Raw genomic sequence first — 14,165 nt, forward strand, 5'->3', positions numbered from 1 at the left:
TTGGTCAGATACGAGAGGAGCTGTGCTTAGGCCAAAGCACAGGGCCCGAAACTGGTAAACCACATCTTCGAAGACGAATCTCAGAAAAGGTTGGGAGTCTGAGTGAATGGGGATGTGGAAGTAGGCGTCCCTTAGGTCTAGCGAGACCATCCAGTCTTCCTTTCTGACTGCTGCTAAGACTGACTTTGTGGTCTCCATGGAGAACTTCGTCTTTGTGACAAAGACATTCAGAGCACTGACGTCTAGCACCGGTCTCCAACCTCCTGTCTTCTTTGATACTAGGAAGAGACGGTTGTAAAACCCCGGTGATCGAAGGTCCGAGACTTTGACCACCGCTCCCTTCTCTAGCAAAAGAGACACTTCCAGTTTCAGGGCTTGTCTCTTTTCTTCCTCTCTGTACCTGGGAGAGAGATCGATGGGGGACGTCGCTAGAGGGGGTTTGCGTACAAAAGGGATTTTGTACCCCTCTCTGAGTAACTTCACAGATTGTTGATCTGCGCCTCTCTTCTCCCAGGCTTGCCAGAAGTTCTTGAGTCTGGCTCCTACTGCTGTCTGAAGTTGCGGGCAGTCAGACTCTGCCCTTAGAGGACTTGGATCCTTTCCTCTTCCCTCGCTTCCCTTCGGCACGAGCACCTCCTCTGCTAGAGGCTCTGCCACGAAAGGGCGGAATAAAGCGAGACGCTGGAGCGTCTATCCTCGGTCTAGCAGACAATGTAGGCAAAGGGGGAGCTTTGCGAGCCGAGGACGCAACTAGATCGTGGGTGTCCTTCTGAACTAAAGATAAGGCAATTTCCTTTACCAAGACTTCAGGAAACAGGCACTTGGAAAGGGGAGCAAAGAGTAGCTCAGATCTTTGGCATGGCGTCACTCCAGCAGACAGGAAAGAACAGAGAGACTCTCGCTTCTTCAGGACTCCGGACGTGAATGAGGCGGCTAGCTCGTTGGACCCATCACGGACGGCCTTGTCCATGCAGGACATAATGAGCAAGGAAACATCCTTATCTGCAGAAGAGATTTTCCTGCTCAGGGCTCCTAAGCACCAGTCTAGGAAGTTAAAGACTTCGAAAGCCCTAAAAATCCCTTTAAGAAGGTGGTCCAGGTCCGATGGTGACCAACAAATCTTCGAGCGTCTCATGGCAAGGCGGCGGGGAGAGTCTACAAGACTTGAGAAGTCGCCCTGGGCAGAGGCAGGAACTCCCAAGCCGAGAACTTCTCCCGTGGCATACCAGACGCTCGATCTAGACGAGAGTTTAGATGGGGGAAAGGCAAATGCTGTCTTTCCTAAACTCTTCTTAGTCTCTAACCAATCTCCCAACAGCCGCAAAGCTCTCTTGGATGAGCGAGAGAGAACGAGTTTAGTAAAGGCAGGTGCGGTAGCAGGCACGCCTAATACAAACTCTGACGGCGGCGAACGAGGAGCCACAGAAACAAAGTGGTCAGGGAACAACTCCTTAAATACAGCCATGACTTTTCTAAAGTCCAATGATGGTTGAGTTGCCTTAGGCTCGTCAAGTTCTGAAGGTTGATCCTCTTGTGGTTCAGCAACGTCCTCATCTGATAGTTCCTCATCCGAAAACTGATGAGGAAACGGCAAAGGAGTGGGCAACGTTTGGCTCGCTGAGTCCGGTCGCACTGGTGCATGCGTGACGGAGCCGGACGCAGCGTCATGGAACTGCTGCACAGTCTGTGAACTGTCAACAACCATGGGTGCGCGAGGACGCACAGCGTCCACCCGAGACTGTTTAGACCGTCTGGGTTGTGCAGTCAACACCATACCGGGTTGCGGAGGTTGACGCACCGCGTCATAACAAGTCACCTCTGATGGTTGCTGACCGTCCTGAACGTCAACAACCACCTCCGTGCGTCGCCTAACGTCAACGTGCGGCTGGCCACCCACACTGGGTCGCATCGGTGGAGGTACAACCCCAACTGGTAGACGCGAGAAAATTACCTCAGCGTCAACAGGACGCACAACAGATCGCTTGGATGGTTGTTGGCCAGAAGGTTCAGCAGCAACCTTCTCTGCATTGAAGTCCTCCATCAAGGACGCAAGCTTGGACTGCATGTCCTGCAGCAACACCCATTTAGCGTCTACGGCGGCAGGTGCGGCAACAGACGGGGTGAGCGACTGAGGCGGCACCGCTTTGCCTCTCTTAGGCGGCGAGCAGTCATCAGATGACGGCAACGAGTCCGAACTGACCCAGTGGCTACAACCGGGACGTTGGACTTGTCCTGAAGGGACCGACTTACGCTTCAAAGGTCGTGAGACCTTGGTCCAAGGTTTCTTACGAGAAACACCTTCGGACGACGAGGTAAAAACGGGCTCTCTCGTCTTACGATGGTAGGGGCGATCTTGGGGAGATACGCCTGATACCATAGAGGGAACGTCTGTTCGCTGATCAAGGCCTCTCGAACCCATGAGTCGTACGACATTGCTTCTCCCCTGGGCTTGGGAGCTTGCAAGAGGTCCCGGACTAGGAGGACGACAGGCACGAACAGACGAACCCTCAAGCGCAACACTGTTCACAACACTTTGAGAAACACTAGGCACTTTATCACTTCCCGCGGCACTTTGGCACTTTAGTTCCTTAACATCTGCCATGAGTTGATTGCGGTCACTTGCAAGGGACTCAACTCTCTCCCCCAAGGCATGGATAGCACGCATCATGTCAGCCATCGATGGTTCCTGAGTGCTAGGAGGGGGGTTAGGAACAACCACTACAGGGGAAGGATTAGGTTGAGGGGCATGAGGAGAGGAAAAATCTACCGACCTAGAAGAACTTCTCCTTACCCTATCTCTCTCTAGTCTGCGTGTATACTTCTCAAATTCGATAAAATCGAATTCCGAAAGGCCCATGCATTCCTCACACCGATCTTCCAATTGACAGGTTTTACCCCGACAATTGGAACAAACAGTGTGAGGGTCGAGAGAAGCCTTTGGAAGACGCCTATGACAGTCCCTAGCATTGCATTTTCTGAACTTGGGAACTTGTGAAAGGTCAGCCATTTTGAATTGGTCAAGGGAAAATTCCAAAAAACGATCTAAGTCATCAACAATGAATCCGATACAAAAAAGAGTTCAAGGATTTATTTGAAGAAAAACCCTGTACTGCGAAAGCTCAAAACCAAATTAAAGTACTTCACCAAATATGATGGGAAAAACTCCAGGTTTCAACAGCGAGTAAAGTACGTCTTGTCGACACGTCGACAGAGAAGAAATTGAGTCTTTGTTTACATCGAGTATGGTATCTGGCCGACAGTTGGCGCTGGTGGGCACACCCGCAACCTGTATAGCGATCGCTGGCGAGTTTTTACTGTTTTTTGTCTGTCGAGCAACAGAGTTGCCGCTATATATATTCACCGGCTAAGTTAAATATTTAAAAATAACTTTATAAACGATTGCATCCTGATAAGATATGATCATACACAAAACATTCATCAACTTAATGAAGAAAATCATAAATTACCCTAAGAGATTAAATTCACTAAAAATACGTCCAGATGCCACTTCCTTCAAACACGGCATCCACTGAGTATGTGAAAAGCACTTCATAAAAAAAAGGCTGTAGTATGAAAACATCCAGGAATGTTAGCACAAATGCTTGGATAGTTTTAAAATGTACAAAACATTAAGTAATGATTACATGAGAGAAAAAACAGCAACATCCCACAAGCGATAGCAAATAACGCATGTTAAATAACCTACCATTACCTTCCCAAAAGTCCACAATGGGCATGGAGATGGAAAATGCTGTATAACAATTTCTATTTGGCAGGAAGTTAAACAATGATATATCTACCCTTATTCTTTTAATAACCTATGGTATTGTGTTGATTAGCTAAGAAATAAGTGTAAAGAACATTGGGTATTATTACAGTTTCAGCCAAATATGACAAATTCGGAGATAATTTGTATTTTTCCTAACCATACAAACCTTAGCTATTTACATTGGGTTTATCTTTCGGCGTAGCTGAAATGGCGAGCCATTAGAATTTAACGAGGGTGTATTACCCCCGTGCTAGTTAGCAGGAGGTAGGGGAGTGGTAGCTAGCTACCCCTCCCCCCCTCACACACCGGTGAAATGACTCACTTCACTTAGAGGTAGGACTTGACTTGGGGGACAGGGCTGGCGGGCAAATATGTGTAAATATTTGTATGGTTAGGAAAAATACAAATTATCTCCGAATTTGTCATTGTTCCGTAACCGAAATACAAACCACGCTATTTACATTGGGTGACTTACCCCTTAGGAAGGGTGGAAAGTCCCCAGCCATACTGGCTTTGGCTTTACCCGGGGACTCGGAATCCAAGTGAGTCGCACTCGAGAAAAGGAGGCCCTGCCCCTCACAAGTTCCTTGCTCCGCAAGGAAACGTGTGGCCTACATAAGCTTGTGTGTGAAGGAAGAAAGTGTGACCCGTCCTAGGCAGTTGACCTGGAGTTCCAGAAGGAACTCTGGGTTAGGATGTTCCCAATACCACCTCGTCAGGGTATGGGGGACGCGACAGTATTGACTCAATACTCGGAACACAAGGAAGCATGGTTTACCTGCAGAGGTTTGAGGTCAGCTATGCAGAGACCAGGATGCTGCTTCCCCAGTAGAGGGGACGATGAAGAAAGAAGTAAGGGCCAGACATACTTCTTTCGTTCATGCAGACTAAAACCTGATAACAATGCCCTCAACCTTCTGCTACCTGTCCAAAAAGGAGCCTGAGGTTAGACCAGCTGTTGTGTAGCCACCACAGAGCGATAGAAACGTATCGATACTCCTGTGGGTCACGTCCTGCAGGAAGCAGGCTGCAAAGGTCATTAGACGCTTCCAGACTCCAGCTTGCAGCACCTGCGTCACAGAGTAGTTCTACTCAAAGGCGAGGGACGTTGCGATGTACCCGACAGCGTGCTGTAGGGCGACGTGACGGGGGAGGGTCTAGATTCAGGTCGAGATGAATGTCCTTGAGTCCGAGCTGAAGAGGTATCCTGGAGACTCTCCCCTGTGTCCTTCCTATGCTCCCAACACGGCTGCACGTGAGGAAAAACTGCAGCTGTTCTCAAAGATAACCCCTCGATTCCTTTACTGGCAAGAAGGAGAAGGTTTGGGTCATCTGATACAGAATGGAGACTCGAAATCTTGAAGGAGTTGGACCGAAGGCCCGGGACCCCAAGATTCTGAGTCTAGCAAACAACTCAGGAGTGAACCTGAACGTTGCCTTCCCCTATTCTCTTGAAAGGGTGGAGTCGGACGAGACCAAAATGATTGCTTACACACTGGCCGAGGCCAGATTGAGCAGGAGCACCGTCCCCCAAGACGGAATACGATCAGAGGCCTGACGTAATGGTTCTTGAGAAGATCTCTTAAGGGACTAAAGAGTCCGACCCATGCTCCATGAAGGAGGTCTCACTCCGACAGGGGGCAGGGACGTTCGCAGCTTCGCATGAGCGAGGAAAGGTCCAGCGGGAAGGAAAAAGTCTATTCCTTTCAGCCTGAAGGCCAGGGAAAGGCTGAGCGAAAGGCTTCGCTGCCGAGAGCGGAAAAGAGTTTCCTCCCGCCGAAAAGCAATAACTCTGTAACTGCTGGAGAAGAGGCCTCGAGGGAAGAGGTATCTCTCCCACGACACCAACCACAGAAGACTCTCCACTTCGCCTGGTAGACCCCTGCGGATGACTATCGCAGGTGACGCGACCTCCACTCCGCGACTGTAGCGGGTTGTCTCTTCTTGAGGAGGCGGCGTAGTGTCTCCAGGCGTGAAGCCGAAGCGAAGCCCCGACTCGTGAAAGATGTTGTAGTGTGGTTGTTTGAGTAGCCTGTGCCGTGGAAGAAGCTCTCCCGGGAGCTCCGTCAGGGGAAGCAGAGGGTCCGGAAACCGTTCTGCGTATAGTCACAGTGAAGCTCTCAGTCCTATCGAAAGATTGACAGACAACCTGGTCGTGTTGAGACCCATTCTCAACAGACAACAATGGTGGGAAGACGCAAGCGTCGATGTTGTCCCACCATCACCGGAAAGCATCTTGCCAAAGAGTCTTGGGGTCTGAGACCGAGGGGAAGAACAGCGGAAGCTTGAAGATCCAGGCTGTCGCGATCAGGTCCCCCAGGCCAGGACTTGCTGGTTACTACAGGCCAAAGACCCCCAGGTACTCTCCATCTGCGAGGATCTGCTCAGGTAGTCAGAGAGAACATTCCTCTGCCCGGAATGAGCGAGCCGACAGTGGTATTGAGAGGACCTCGGATCATCTCAGTATCTCTACTGCAAGATGCGAAGGTATGAAAATGCGTCCCTTGCTGGTTGGAATACGCCAGTACCATGAAGTCGTTGCGCACGGAGCGACTCGGCAGGAACTGTAGGATCTGTAGAGGGGCCAGACTACGGCCCCTAAGCCTGCCTGAATGATGGGGAGGTATCCTTCAGGTCCTGACCATAGGCTTGAACCGGAACATGCCCCCCCCCCCCCCCCTTTTCTTTGACGAGTCCAAGAACAGCATCAAAATGTGGGGAAAGGACGAGAATATCCACTCCCATGCAAGAGGTTCCATAGGTCAATACCCATTGCAGGTCTAAACGTTCCGCTGGTCCCATAGGGGCCAGAAAGTCCGGTTAATCGTTGCTTTGATACCACCGGAACTTGGGCCGCCTCACAGGGAACTTATCCTGAGGCGACCGTTCGGGACTTTAGACGGGACAATAAGGAAAAGAGACCCAGGAAACGTTCCAAGGTAGGGCTGAAAGCTCTGCTTGACTGAGAACAGGAACTGCGACTCTCCTCAGCCTTGCCACAGTCAACTGAAGGGAAGGCTCGGAGAAGGAGGCAACAGCATCTGGTGTTCCCAGGCGGTCACCCATCCAAGTACTGACCAGACCCAACGTTGCTTAACTTCGCTGATCGGACGAGAAGCGGTGTTTTCAACGTGGAATGGCCGTTGACTCAATATCATGGCTAGATACTCCAGGTGTTGAGGCAGAAGTAGAGAAGGCTCCTAGCAAATTACCATGATCCCTCACTCTTGGTAAAGACCCGGAAGCTTGTCCCGGTGTTGAAGAAGGTCGAACCCGAGCCTACCGAGGTTGACCAGACCTCCAAAAAGCGAAGGGGGCGGAAGCCTGCTCCTGAGCGGCCATGAGGAAAGCAGGGAGAGTTCTCTGGGGAAAAACCTGCGATGCCGCGGCGGGATCGCCACACCGCATCTTGAGCAGGAACACCTGTAGTCTAGGCTGAATTCCAAGAGCCTCGTTACCAGTCTGATCGACTCTGCTGTTCCACGCTGGACGAAGTTTGTTCGACAAACTTGACCAGATCTGAGAGGTTGATGACGGAACTCCCGTCACGGATGCTTTCCTACGAGAAAGGATCGACTGAAGAAGCCAGGGGGTGAAGCCGTCGCCGACCCTATGGAGGACCCTCTCCTAAGGCATGGATCCTTCTGCCCAAACGGGCAAAACTCTTGCCGCCCCATGGCATAGAGGTTCAGTGACACTGGATTCGCTGACAGAGACAGAGAGATGGTAAGAGCGAGGCGCGATATCCTTGGCTGATCACGGAGATCGTGCAGGAATCGGCATCGGGAAGCTGTTATTCGGATGAGTAACGTTAGGCATCCTCCTAGCGTGAGACCTGCCAATCCTAGAGTTTGTGAACTCTGCCGCTCCCTCTAGGATTATGCCTCCCCGGGAGAGCCTCCCGTGCTACCTGTCCCTGACAGGAGGGAACTGCTATTGTACACCTTGTCTTAGCTGCTGTAGCCGGTCCGATAACTTAGGCTGACGAGGCTGAAAGAAGAGGCGTTGGAGGCCTGCAGGGTCTGGAAGAAAGCGCCTTGGAAGAGTGAAAACGGAAGTCGACTTCCTCCGCACAACAGCTGTCCATGTCTCTGTCCTTGGCCTCAAACAAGCTCTTCCCAAGGATGGAAGAGTGTCTGAGCTTGTCGACATCCACGGATGAGACACCCAAGGGGAAGCCCTCGGTCACTGCGTCTAGATGCTCCAACATCGAGTTTGCCCGCAAGATCGAAACTTGGCGACGGAACGCAAAGGTGCTTGAGCATGAGAGGAGGAAAGTACCTATGAGCTTCCTGGAGCTTCCTTGTACAAAACCTCGGGTCGCAACCGAGAAGGGAAAGGACCTGGTAAGCCCCTTCCACGGGACGAAGAAGAGGAAGGGCTAAACCAGTCACCCCTTGCCCGACGGAGAAATCTCGAAAGGAAAAAATTCCCTGGCACGACCCTTCCAGGTAATGACGAGGAGGGAGGGCTAACCCAGATTCTGGGAAGAATGTTGCCCAGACCTCTCTGAAGATTCTTCCTGCTCTTGCACGTGCCATGCTCTGCGTTTACAGGGTGAAGACAGTGTTCTGGAAATACGCGTTCCAGAAGACTCGCCAGGCTGGCCGTGTTGCGAAACCCAGATGGGAATCGAGGTCGCAATCGCCCTGGTGCTCGCGTGAAGGTAAATTAATGGTTCGCGTGTGGCCGAACGTGGACACGCCAGTGCGCGGGCACGCAGGAGCGCGGACGAAAGTGAGCGAGGAGGGCGAGCGTGGTTGGAAGGGCAAGAGCTGGCGGTCGGAATCCGATAGTTCACAGGCGAGTGGTCACCCGTAGGCAAGCAATGGCTACTGCAGGAATCAAGCCGGCGCTCGCGATGGAACACCGTTGGTTCGCGCGAAGGAACCCCGCCGGTTCGTGCGATGAAATACCGTCGGTTCGCGCGATAGAACATCGTCGGTTCGCGCGATGGAACACCGTCGGTTCGCGCGATGGAACACCGCAGGTTCGCGCGATGGAACACCGTCGGTTCGTGCGATGGAACACCGTTGATTCGCGCGATGGAAACATCGTTGGTTCGCGCGAGGGCGAAGGTTGGAGCGCATGTGCGCGGGCGCGCGGGCACGTGGGCGTGCGGTCGCGCGGGAACGTGGGCGTGTGGTCGCGCAGGCACGTGGGAGCGCGGGCGAGCACAGGCGGTCGGGAGACCGATGGCGCGTAGGCGGGCGATGGCGCGTTGACGGGCGATGGCACGTTGACGAGCGATGGCGCGTCTCGGCGAGCGACGACCCATAGGCGAGTGAAGGCGCGTTGGCAAGCGATGGCGCGTCGGCAGGCGACAGCGCGTTGGCAAGCGACGGCGTGTTGGCGAGCGGTGGTGCGTTAACAAATGCTAGCGCGCAGGCAAAGAATCGTGCGGGCGCGTAGGAGATCGCTGACGCGTAAGAAACTAGGGATGATTAGCGCGCATCGCACTAATCAGAAGGCGCGCAGGTGCATCAGGAAGGTGAGTGTCAATGCGAGCTGTCAATCAGGCGATCCTGGACGGTCAGGAAAACTGTTGGCGCCCATTGGTGTGTGGCAGAACAGGGCGCGCAGATGTGCGCTGGCGAATGAAGGAAGCTGGCGCACAGAAGGACAGAAGTAAAGGTGAGCGCTGGCGAGCAAGAGGAAGATCTACGGCAAGACTCAGCTACCGGAGATCGTGGTCTACAGTAGGCAAGCGCTAGATCGCTACTGATGGTGTCCAGGGGACCTGACACGCGTGGCAGATCGATGGCGATCGTTGACGCGCAGGAGATCGCTGACGAGCAGGCGAACGTTGACGCGTCTGTGGTCGCTGGCGAGCAGAAGGCGACGCGTGGAATCCTGTGCGTAGAAGAAGAGTCCTTGTCCAAGACCTGAACCGAAGTTCTAGATTGCGCGGGCTAACGTGGGCGCACAGGGCGCGTATCAGGAACGCAGGGCGCACAACAGGAACAGCAGCGACGATCATCAGGAGAGCGCTGACGAACAAGAGAGCGCTGGCGAACAGGAGAGCGCTGGCGAACAGAAGAGCGCTAGCGATCAGGAAAACGCTGATGAGCAGGAGAGCGCCTGTGCGCTAACACTGAGCAGGAGAGAACACTGCAGAAGGGCGCGCAGGGGAACCCTGACACGCAAGGGAAGCACCCCCGTGGGAGGCAACCCTTTGCCCCGAAGGGACCGTTGTCCGTCGGAAGACGAGGTCAGACTGCTGTCCATCTGCACCAGGGGTGGAAGGTCAAGAAGGCGTTGTAGATCGATCCCCCGGAGAGATCTAAAGAGGAAGGAGCTGCAGGCTGCATACGGAGATTCAAAAAGGCGCCTCTTAGCACCCTTATAGGGAGATGGGAGGCCCATATGACGTAGCGGACGGTGAGCCTTACGGCGAAGGCGGCCAACAGCAACAACAGCAGAAGAGTCCTCCGAAGAGGAGTCTCTATGAGTGTACTCTCTCGCGAACGAAAGAGAAACACTTCGTAGAAGAGACGGGTCAGCCAGTGACCTAAAAAGAGCAATCCCCCTAAGAGGGGCTCCTGCAGTTGCCCAGCCCCTTGAGCGTAACTGCAGGTGCGACCGCTCAGCACCAAGAGCATAGTCGCACGAAAAAAAGGCAAGAGAAGAACCCCCCAAAGGGGAAAAACTCAAGCCTGGACAGGAAAACTTCCCTCGGAAGGAAAGTTACCCACCCAAGGAGGCGAGCCTCCTGAGTGTTCTAAAATGAACTGGAGAGCTGTCAATCGTCACGGGAGTACTTCCAGGAGAAGGAAACACGCCCTTGACGAAGATCTATAGGGGAGGCAGCAACAGCCGAATCCCCAGGCCTCAACAAGACAGCTCACTCTGTTGTCACATTACAGAAACGAACTAGATCGGTAACTGTGAAAAATAAAAACAAAAATCATTAGTTAACATTCGTTCCCCCGGGGAAGGCTCCGAAGAGGAATTCCGAGGGAAAGGAACACAAGAATTACACAACAAGCACGTACCCTCACAACCACTTACACTCACGGAAGGAGAGCTGTAACCAACACAGAATTATAACAATTATAATTATGTAACTATGTAATTATGTAATTTAAAAATGAATGAACACTAAAGAAAGAACAAAAACCCCGAAAGGAATCGTTCTACAAAAGCTGAAAAATCAACAAATACAATTAGATTGGTAGCAACCCCACCCACACGGGAAGGAAACTACTCAGACGTAGTAAAAGTAACGTACTAAAAGGGTGAACGACCTCAAAGAGAGAGAGAGAGAGAGAGAGAGAGAGAGAGAGAGAGAGAGAGAGAGAGAGAGAGAGAGAGAGACCGTAGTCAAACTCGATCGCGACCCATGAAATTACACTATGGTGGCCTAACTGCCAAGGGCTCCACGGAGATATCGTACACTACACACACAAGCACAAACTCTCAAAAGGAAACTTACTAATTTCTATACTCAAATATATACATAAACACGAAAATTTTTTTACATATATACTGAGTAAAAGAAAAGTAAGTGATTAAGTAAAGACAAAACAACAATGGCTGCCAAGCGAGGACAAAGACAGAGACGTCTGTCCATTGTCCGAGCCAAAAGTGAAGTGAAGCAGTTCACCGGTGTGTGGGGGGGGGGAGGGGTAGCTAGCTACCACTCCCCTACCCCCTGCTAACTAGCGCGGGGGTAATACACCCTCGTTAAATTCTAATGGCTTCCCAGCTACGCCGAAAGGTAAACCCAATGTAAATAGCGCGGTTTGTATTTCGGTTACGGAACAATTAGATATCTATTATTTTTTACTTAAACTGTATATTTTTCAGATGATTCGTACGAAAAAGTTACTTGAATTTTCTGCAAATTAAGGGTTATGGAAATATTTACCCATGAATATTGTTCATGATTGTTATCCCAAGGATGTATTTTTGTACACTGCCTTGTTACTTTTTCTGCCGATGCTATTTTATTTCTTGTCATTCCATTGTGGGTAAAAATGCCTGATCGTCCTTCGTTTTTTGGTTATGAATTATGAGTAAGGTAAAAATACTGAAACCTGATTGGTTGCTTTGTTCCAAGATTATCCAACTAACTGAGATTTTGGATTTCACACGTCCTTCTAAAATCAGTGAGTGTCAGTTGACTGCCATGGATTCTATTGCTCAGATGTGCAGTAGTTGTTGCTTCTCATATTTTGTGGTTATTGGATGGTTTCATGGACATTACAATTAACCCCAAAACTAGTTTCTCTTCCTCTTGTTTTGTTAAAGTTTTTATAGTTTATATAAGAAATATTTATTTCAATATTTTTGCTGTTCTTAAAATACAGTGATGCCTCAGCATACGAAAGTAATCCATTCAGGATACGGTTTCGTATGCTGATTTTTTCGTATCCTGAGTCGCGTTTTACATGTAAATAGCCTAATCCATTCCAAGCCTTAAGAAAAGACACCTTTTCTTTCATAAACACGCTAAACTGTAGTAATAAACATGCAATACAGCCAATTCTATCATTCAATAATTAACCCAACCGTTAAAAACAGCCTAATCCATTCCAGAAACCACCATGAGATTATTCAATAATGTAGTTATAGCCTAGTTATCCCCTCTAAGCCCTAAGAAAACGGTCCGTTTTCTTTACTACTGTATAAAAGTTACGGTACTGTATGTAAAGCATTTGGATCAGTGAAGGTGTATTGTTACCTGTACACCTAAATTAAGGGTTGATACCCTGAAAAAAAGGTACAGTTAATTAACAAAAAAGTGTAAACTTACCTTTTGATTGAGACGATGTCCAATAGCGAAGTCGCGGCAGAGGAGGATGGCATAAGGCAGAAAACGTAACAAGTGACAGACTACGTACAATAATTTACACACTTAACACATTAACACTTAAACTTTACGAAATGAAAAAATGGCAGAAATAATTAACACTTAACATTACGTATGGAAAACTATAAAATGAAAGAAAAAATTACTTTAACACTTAACGGTCACATAAAACTTAAAATTGAATTTTTTTTTTTTTTTTTTTGCTTTTTCATAACTTTACGTTTTTCACATTTTCTAAATTTCTTCTACTTCTTCATCACTTTCTTTTTTTCCGTTTCTTTTCTTTACTTTCACCTTCTACTTCATCATCACTTCCTCTTTTCTGTTTCTTTTCTTCCCTTTCACCTTCGTCTTGGCCTACTAATACTGCTGGCCTCTTTAATAAGAAACTATCCATGGAAGCTAGTTTCTGCCTACTTTTCAACACATTTCTAAAATGCGTTAGGCAAACGTCATTGCAGTGTTGAAGCGCACGGTTGGTATAAACTTTTTCTGGATGTTCCTTTTCGACGTACAGTAGTCTGCCATTTTATGGAAACAGGCAAGAATTTCCTTAATGTCTGACATTTTCAAAGGTGTAACATCCTCCTCATCACCGCTAGAGAACTGCTCTTGACCAACACTCATTTGCATCGTCTCCAACTCCTTCAGGTCGTCCGTCGTCAACTCCTCGTGGTGCTCCTTGATAAGTTCATCTATATCCTCGGCGCTAACTTCCAGCCCCATGGACGTACAGTACCAAGATGTACGATGTCAGCCACCTCAGGATGCTGAATGGGTTTAGGATCGTCAACGATCTCGGCTTCGCCTCCAGGCTTCCCGAACCCCTCGAAGTCTCATGCAGAGACAACATCAGGCCACAGCTTCCTCCAAGATGAGTTCAGGGTACACCTCGAAACTTCCTGCCAAGCGAGATCGATGAGTCTGAGGCATATCACAATATTAAAATGATCTTTCCAGAATTCACGCAGTGAGGTTTGTACTTTCTGTCACTTGGAAACATCTCTGGAAGAGATGCTTCGTGTACAATTTTTTGAAATTAGAAATAACTTGCTGGTCCATGGGCTGGAGGAGAGGGGTGGTGTTAGAAAGTAGATACAGGACCTTTATGAAGGAATACTCGGCCAGAAGATATTCCTCGAGGCCAGGAGGGTGAGCTGGAGCATTGTCCAACACCAGCAGACATTTCATAGGGAGGCACTTTTCTTCCAAATATTTTCGGACAGTCGGACCGAAGCAGACATTCACCCAATCAATAAAAAGTTGCCTCCACATCACGGGAAGGTTCTCCTTGATGACTTTGTGGGCTTTGAAGGCTCGGGGATTTTCAGAATGGTACACCAGCAGGGGCTTTATCTCGCAGTCCCCACTGGCGTTTGCGCAAAAAGCAAGGGTAAGCCTGTCCTTCATAGGCTTATGTCCGGGTAGCCTCTTCTCCTCCGCCGTGATGAACGTCCGACGAGGCATTTTCTTCCATAAAAGCCCAGTTTCGTCGCAATTGAAAACTTGCTGCGAACTGTAGCCTTCCTGCAGAGTCAACTCGTCAAACGTTTTAACAAAGGCTTCGGCGGCCTTTGTGTC

The 14,165-nt window shown here is 49.8% G+C and overlaps 1 non-coding gene across 1 annotated transcript; it reads right to left on the bottom strand.

Annotated features, from left to right (window-relative positions):
- Window positions 1–6,798: 6,798 nt before the first annotated feature.
- On the bottom strand, window positions 6,799–6,917 carry LOC137653856 (5S ribosomal RNA). The gene has a single exon (XR_011046551.1). It is a non-coding gene; the product is annotated as a 5S ribosomal RNA (ribosomal RNA).
- Window positions 6,918–14,165: the final 7,248 nt, after the last annotated feature.

The sequence above is a fragment of the Palaemon carinicauda genome, chromosome 14 (assembly GCF_036898095.1).
Source record: "Palaemon carinicauda isolate YSFRI2023 chromosome 14, ASM3689809v2, whole genome shotgun sequence".
NCBI classification, from domain to species: Eukaryota; Metazoa; Arthropoda; class Malacostraca; order Decapoda; family Palaemonidae; genus Palaemon; species Palaemon carinicauda.